The sequence below is a fragment of the Phocoena sinus genome, chromosome 15 (assembly GCF_008692025.1).
Source record: "Phocoena sinus isolate mPhoSin1 chromosome 15, mPhoSin1.pri, whole genome shotgun sequence".
In the NCBI taxonomy this organism is placed as follows: domain Eukaryota; kingdom Metazoa; phylum Chordata; class Mammalia; order Artiodactyla; family Phocoenidae; genus Phocoena; species Phocoena sinus.
Window position 1 is genome coordinate 45,400,110 of NC_045777.1, and position 7,885 is coordinate 45,407,994.

The 7,885-nt window shown below is 42.0% G+C and overlaps 1 non-coding gene across 1 annotated transcript; it reads right to left on the reverse strand.

Annotated features, from left to right (window-relative positions):
- Positions 1 to 524: 524 nt before the first annotated feature.
- On the reverse strand, positions 525 to 631 carry LOC116741065. The gene has a single exon (XR_004346039.1). It is a non-coding gene; the product is annotated as a U6 spliceosomal RNA (small nuclear RNA).
- Positions 632 to 7,885: the final 7,254 nt, after the last annotated feature.

Consider the following 7,885-nt stretch of genomic DNA (forward strand, 5'->3'; position numbering starts at 1 on the left):
TTGTGGGTTGCTTCGTTTACAAATATTTTCTCCCATTCTGTTGGTTTTCTTTTTGTTTTGCTTATGGTTTCCTTTGCTGTGCAAAAGGTTTTACATTTAATTAGGTCCCATTTGTTTATTTTTGGTTTTATCTTCATTACTCTAGGAGGTGGATCAAAAAAGATATTGCTGAGATTTATGTCAGAGAGTGTTCTGCCTATGTTTTTCTCTAAGAGTTTTATAGTATCCAGTATTGCATTTAGGTCTTTAACCCATTTGAGTTTATTTTTGTATATGGTGTTAAGGAGTGTACTAATTTCATTATTTTACATGTAGCTGTCCAGTTTTCCCAGCACCACTTATTGAAGAGACTGTCTTTTTTCCATTGTATATTCTTGCCTCCTTTGTCATAGATTAGTTGACCCTAGGTGAGTGCATTTATCTCTGGGCTTTCTATCCTGCACCATTGATCTATATTTCTGTTCTTGTGCCAGTACCAAACTGTTTTGATTACTGTAGCTTTATAGTATAATCTGAAGTCAGAAAAAAGTATGGGACACTTCATAAATTTGCATGTCAACCTTGCACAGGGGTCATGCTAATCTTCTCTGTATTGTTCCAATTTCAGTATATGTGCTACTGAAGTGAGCACAAGATTTTTTGTTGTTGTTTGTTTTCTAGGTCTGTTTAGTCTGTTAAGGGGTATGAAAAACTTGCTGGTATCTTGTGTTTATGTCACTGCTATAGACTTACCTGGAGCAAAGTGCACCTTTCTCCTACCTTCGAGGATGAGGAGGACTGGAGGACTGTCCAGGTTGGTGGTGTGGAGGGAAGCTAGGGGCTTTCATAGTCAGAGATTGGAGGGCCTGCTCCCAGGCAAGATGCTGCTGCAGAGAAGGCCAATATTCCACAAATGGGGGGCTTCCCTGGTGGTGCAGTGGTTGAGAGTCCACCTGCCGATGCAGGGGACACGGGTTCATGCCCCGGTCCGGGAAGATCCCACATGCCGCGGAGTGGCTGGGCCCGTGAACCATGGCCGCTGAGCCTGCATGTCCAGAGCCTGTGCTCTGCAACAAGAGAGGCCACAACAGTGAGAGGTCCACATACCGCAAAAAAAAAAAAAAAAAAAAAAATTCCACAAATGGGGAAGGCCAGATGACTCCAAGTCCTACCTACACCAGTGAATCCCATGGAGTTACAGTGCCAAATGCCAGGTCCCAGCAGCAGAGGGCTCAGGGGGTGGACATGGCTTATAGGGAGCTGGCCAGCCTCAGATGGACCAGGGGGCCTGAGCCAGAAGCAATGGCAATGACGGCCAGTCACCCACATGTGAAGACAGGGACATCCCCATTTTCCCCGACTGAGTAATCCCTGAGGCTCTCTGGAATTAGGGGAGAGGATGGAGGAAGGATCCCCCCCAAAACATCACAGATCCTGGATTTCTTCCCTAGGCTGGTGAGTGGGAGCTCAAGCTGAATTTAATTTGATACTTTAAAAAAAAAGAGAGAGAACCACGGCATTTTATACCCTGAATGTCATGGGAAAATTTATGCTGGTCTTAATAAATAAAAAGCACTTCATACATAAAATGATTTCTAAGCTATAATTAATAACCATATAGCATAAAAACAATCCCCAAAAATCCTAGTCAGAAGGCTGTGCTGAACCATTAAAACCAGGATGGTGGACTCTGAAAGCATGCTTTCTCCTGCCAAACTAGAGTTTAGGGGCTGAGCAGAACTGACACCTCCCAGGGCTGGATGCTGCCCTGTAGGGAGATCCTACATCCTCCCAACAAGTCTTCAGGGCACACTGGAGTTTTCAAGGAGTCAGGGTGTTTTTGTTGAAAATCCCATTGAAACTTCAGAGAGTGATCATGACTTTCCCAAATCTACCCCCTTTTCCTTTTCCCTTGAGGATTCCAGGTCCCCAATGTACCTCTCCAGAATTATCCCTTCCACTTACTTCCACACTTTACAGAAATCCACAGGTCCTCATGCAACACATGGGGGCAGGGAAGAGAGGTAAATGTGTTTCAACCTTGGGAATTTTAGAAAACTAATCTGGTGTGCATGGCATGCTGCACCCCAGTGGAGTCTGGGGGTGCACCCTGTGATCACACACATCAATATCTCTGCTTCGAATATATGAACGGTGCCAGAGGAATAAACCAGGGCTGCCTCATGTTGGTTCAAGTCTGTCAAAAGAGTTATGAAAAATTTTCCATTTCTTGGAGATTTATTGATTCTCGAATTGTGGATAAGGCACCATGGACCAGTATCTAATCTGCCTGCTGGAAATCTGGGACTGGTTGTCCAAATGTTTTCTCAAAATTAATATCTCTAAAATAAACCTCCTGAACATCATCCTTAAAATCCCTTCTTCACCCAAATTCTGCATCTCACTCATTGGTCTCTTTACCAGCCAGTTTGCTGAGGCAAAAACCCTCCCTTCTCACATCCCACATGTTGACCTCACCTTGACTTCACCTGCTGGTCATGTCAGCTCATTGCCCACCACCTCACTGCCCCCACCATGATTCACACCACCATCACCATAACTATGGATTGGGCTATAGGACTTCCTAACTGGAAGCTATTCCACTATGTTGGATTGCTGATGGAGGAAGCTTTTAAAATAATAAATCAGCTTATGTCACTACCCAGCTTTCCATCCTTCAGTGCTTCCCATGAGTTCTCTTCCAAGAACATCAAAGTCCCAAGCATGGCCTCCCAGCCCAGCTAGTCACTCCATCTCTCAGGCCCTGCCCTCCATCCACACTGGCCCCATTGCCCCTGCTCACACCTGCCAAGCTCTGCCTCACCTCAGGAGATGGCACTTTCTGTTCCTTCAGGGTGGCTCCTCCTTTCTATCTGGTCTCAGCTCAGATGGTATCTCCTTAGAAAAGCCTTTCCTGAAGATTCTTTCTAAGGTGGACCCACCTTCCACCTCCATGTCTCCCTGTCACGTGACCTTATTCTCTCAGCTCCAATCTCATTAATTGGAAGTTAATGTTGTTACTGTATTCAATTATTCACATCACCATCAGGAGGTCAGGCCCTTGGGTTTGTGGGATCTACAAGGGCACTGATGATTGGGCATGGGGCAGGCTCTCTGTTCTGCATGACCTACTTCAAAATTCCAGATAGAGGAGACCTCTTGCTGTCGGTTCACCTTCCAATGCAGAGCAGCCACCAAGGAGCTTGATCTATGGGTCTTGGGGCTTCCTTCAAAAACTCTGGGGACTTTTAAGTGGGTAATTAAATCTTGAGAGATTGGCCTTGGGCATTTCATTCAGCTCAAAAAATATTATATTCATCGATACTCACCATACAGACCTCAGAAGAGGAATTCATTGCTTAATGATTAAACTTCACATATGTTACAGATTAAAGCCCATATTTCCCATGACATATTTAGATAACACATTTCCCAATTCTTCTGCTGCACAAGCCTATGTTTCTTTTTTTTTAAATCAGATTAGTTATCATCTTGACCTACTATATGTAACCTATTCATCAATTTTTAAAAATTCCATCCAGTGGAAAAGGATGAAAAATTCTTGCATGCCTAAAATCGTAACGGTTTCTTTGTTTTATATAAGGTGGAAGAGAGTGATCTCAGATTTTAAAAGTTTTATCTGAAAGAGAATTAAATGAATTGACTATGCTTATAGAAAAAAACTTTGCATTGGCTTAAAAAAGGAAAGATACATTTCTAGAGACTGTTATTATATGCAGTAATTTAAAACACATATCAAAACTACTTTCCTCTAATATAAAGGATACAGCCTTTTTAAAAATGAAAAGGACATGAAAGATATGTTTCTCATGCCATTTGATGAAATGTTTGACAGAACATAAAACCCCTGAGATTATCTGGATTTGATGTTCTTGGAGGCCATTCACCATGATTTCTGCTTTTGTGGTTGCTTCAGGATAAAGTAAATTATGAGCATTCACCTAATGTGAAAAGTCAGATTGGACCATCTGGCTCTATTTTAACATGATCTTCAAATTTTCTTCTCGGAATTAAAAAGAAGAAGAAATAAAAACCACTTACTGAGTAGATTTATTAATACACTTGAGATCGGGGGGATGGAACTAACTGTATTTACTTCTGAAATAGTTGAGAAACATACTTTCAATCACAATTATGTAGCAAATCCTACAGTAAATACTCAAATAAATTTAACGACCATCTTAAAGTTTCTCAGAATACCCCATCCACCTTATTAAATGAATCCCACTGATTCAGAGTTTTTAACAATTATTACTTGACTGGGCTAGAGTTTCTTGTATTTTTCATTTTAAAAAATAGTTTCAAGAAACAAAATGGTTACTGTAAATAAGACTTCAAGTACTCTTCCAACATTTCATATATATTTTGCATTTTTTTCACCATCATCCTTACCACAATTTATGTCTGGAATCATTTGTTCAAAGCTCACTCTGAGCATATATGTCCTCCCAACATCCTCACAGCAGTTCCATTAGCTGGGTACAAGGGTCACCATTTTTATACATGAGAAAACAGAAGTTCAGAGAGGTTACCTTGTCCAAGATCACACAGCTAGAAAGAGACAGGATTTTTATTCCATGGATTTTATTTCCATCTAGTCTTGGGGAAAAATGCTAGCCACTAGCTTGTATACCTATACGCAAATTTTAGAAATTAAGCCACATTTTAACATCTGCAATATAGACCATTCTTCAGTTCAAAATAACTTTCCCTGAACAAAACAGGATTCACGTGGTCAAGTGTCTTGACTCTCTGTTTAGACCTCTGTTTTCTCAATTGTACTTTTAGAAATACAATATCATATATGCCTACCTGTCTTTTCTTTTTCAATCTGTTTTAGCAGACAGTGTGGTTTTCTGGGTAATCAAAAGACTATCAAAATCCAAATCAACCGTTTCATAATCATCAAAACTCAGATAACTGCAGATTCCAGCAGATCTGCAATTTCGCCCTTGGAGTTAATGGTCAACACAACATAACAAGTTGGTATGTTGCCTTTGAATTACCAAGAGTGGCTGCTGCCATTATATAAAGCAGTGGTTACTGATGATTGTGTTTAAAGTTTCTTGAACCCTGTGGACACTTTGTTTTCCATAGAGAGAGGTTGCATAATGGAACATAAGTAAGAAATGAACCATCCATTGCCTTTCTTCTTCTGTGGTGGGCGTGGTGGCTGCTACACTTCTGAGAGATCTAAAGTCAGCAAAAAATATTCACAGATGATGCTTTGCTTTCCACCAAGGTCTAAAAACAGCAGTACCGTGATTAATAAATCTTTCCATGGTGAAACTCCTTTATGACATTTATGGTTAAAATATTGCCATATGAAATCCAGTTGAAGCTTGAATCATTTGGCTTAAAGTAACCCAGATTACTATGTGATAGTTCTTTGGTTTTACAGCTAGGAAGAGACCAACAGATAATCATGATAGTATTTCAAATGCAAAATAAACTCAGGGCACTTAGTAGCTTTATAAATTAGGTAGTTAGACTGAGTCAAAAAAAAAAGCTATTTGCTGGCTCTCAAATGCAATAACAAACCCCCTCCAAAATTTCTGGGTTCTTCTATGGTTTCCCCTGGCCCTTCAACTGGCCTCCGTGAAGTAGGAGTTTATGTAAAAAGCCAGAGGTGAAATACAAGTTGTTTTACCTTATTCAGTGAATGTCAGTTGGGTCCTTCAGGAAGCAAATGCCAAGGCAGAGTTACAAATACCAGAGACTTAGTGGAAGTAACACCTCTGACAGATAAGGGAGGGGGCAGGAGTGGGGAGGGAAGTCTTCAGATCATTCTGGAGGTCTCCAGTGATGGGAGGAGGGAAGGAAAGAGGCTTGGGTAGGAGGAGCCTCAGCCCGCAGGGCAAACCTGAGAAAATAAAAAGAAACTCCAGAGACTGGCAGAAACAGGCAGACCCCAGGATGCTCCGTCACTGACGGGAGGCTTCCTGGTCCACTACAAATGCTGCGGCAGATTCCAGAACTGCTGTCTGTTCTCCTCACAGCTGGTCGGCAAGTTCTTTCTTAGAGAAATATCCCAACAGCACACCTCCATGACTGCCATAGAGTATTTTCAGTTAAATTACGTGTTAAATATTTAAACCATTACAATTCAGTCTTACATTTTAATTCAGCCTCTAGTTACAGAGTCCTAGAAAGTCAACTGAGTGTGTAGGACCATGCTTTTTATTAACAAAGATGTTAGGATGTTAATGGCCTCAGTTGTCTCTCTCTCTGTTTTACACTCACATCTCTACTGGTAGCAGCAAACATTCAGCTGACATCCACATCCAGTTTCCATAGCACGATGGTAATTTACTAGTCTTTCAGCTTATTTATTTATTTAATTTTTGGCTGCGTTATGTCTTCATTGCTGTACGGAAGCTTTCTCTAGTTGCGGTTAGTGGGGGCTACTCTTCCTTGCGGTGCACAGGCTTCTCATGGCAGTGGCTTCTCTTGTTGCAGAGCACGGGCTCTAGGCACACAGCCTTCAGTAGTGGTGGCACGTGGGCTCAGCAGTTGTGGCTCGCAGGTTCTAGAGCTCAGGCTCAGTAGTTGTGGTGCACGGGCTTAGTTGCTCTGTGGCATGTGGGATCTTCCCAGACCAGGGCTCGAACCCATGTCCCCTGCATTTGCAGGTGATTCTTAACCACTGTACCACCAGGGAAGTCCCTATTTGAACTTCTTGATGCTACTCCCCATCCATAGAACCATGGCCCCATGAAACAAACTACACAATGGTCTCCAAACATTTACTTGATTCAAACCATTCCATTTGGTCTCCTACAGCTGATCATTTGATCTGACCCCAAAGTATCTCAAAAGTAGACAATATGGGGAGGGAACATACAGGGCATTTCAATCCCTTTACTTTCCTGGATGAGTCATCCAGTATCTACAAGTTCCCAGCCATGTCAGAAACCAGCTCCACGGGGAGGGATCAACACCTCTACAGCATAGGCCTGTTTATAGCTCAGCCAAAAGAAAGATCTTCAGATCATCAGGGATCCCAAACGTCTTCAAGTTGAAAGGCACCCCTGCCCCACCAAATGCATGTTTTGCAGGATTCTACCCAATTGATTTTTTTCTAAAAGATATAAATTTTGATCCCAAGTGTCATGCAAAGTCATGAAAAAAAAAATGCTTTCAGAGCAGGTTCCAACATAGCAGAAGAGATGGAACCAAGTTCATACACACCTCACCCCTTACCCTACAAGAGGATAGAATCTGATAAAAAATCAGAGTGGAGATGCAGCTGCCTACTGGGCCTTCCATGACAAACTACCACACTACCACAGACTGAGTGGCTTGAACAAAGAAGTTTATTTTTTCACAGCTCTGGAGGCTAGAAGTTCAGGATCAAAGTGCTGTAAGGGTTGGTGTCTGGTGAGGCTTCTCTTCCTGGCCAGAGAAGGCCACCATCTTACTGTTTCCTGACAAAGTCTTTCTTCCATGTGTAGGCATAAAAAGAGAGTCTGCTGGTGCCTCTTCCTCTTCTTATAAGGACACCAGTTCTGTCAGAATCGTGGCCCACCCTTATGACCTCAGTTAACCTTAATTACCTCTGTAAAGGCCCTATCTCCAAATACAATCTGGGGGGAGGTGGAGGGCTCAATTCAGTCCATAACAGGGGGTGCAGAGCAGTTAAGTACTGTGAAACAGGGAAACCCAAAATATCTGAAATCTATCTGTAGTGTCACCAGCCACACTGATGAATCACAAATGAGGTCAGGAATTAAAACAAATAACACTTCCTCAGTTTTATAGGTGTGTATATCCTCATTGCCAAGGTGAGGCCTTGAGAAGGGCATAAATCAAAATCAGCCCTTGGCTCACTTATTAAGACAGTAAATTCCTCTCCTTTTTTCTGCCCGATGCTGAGGACCACATG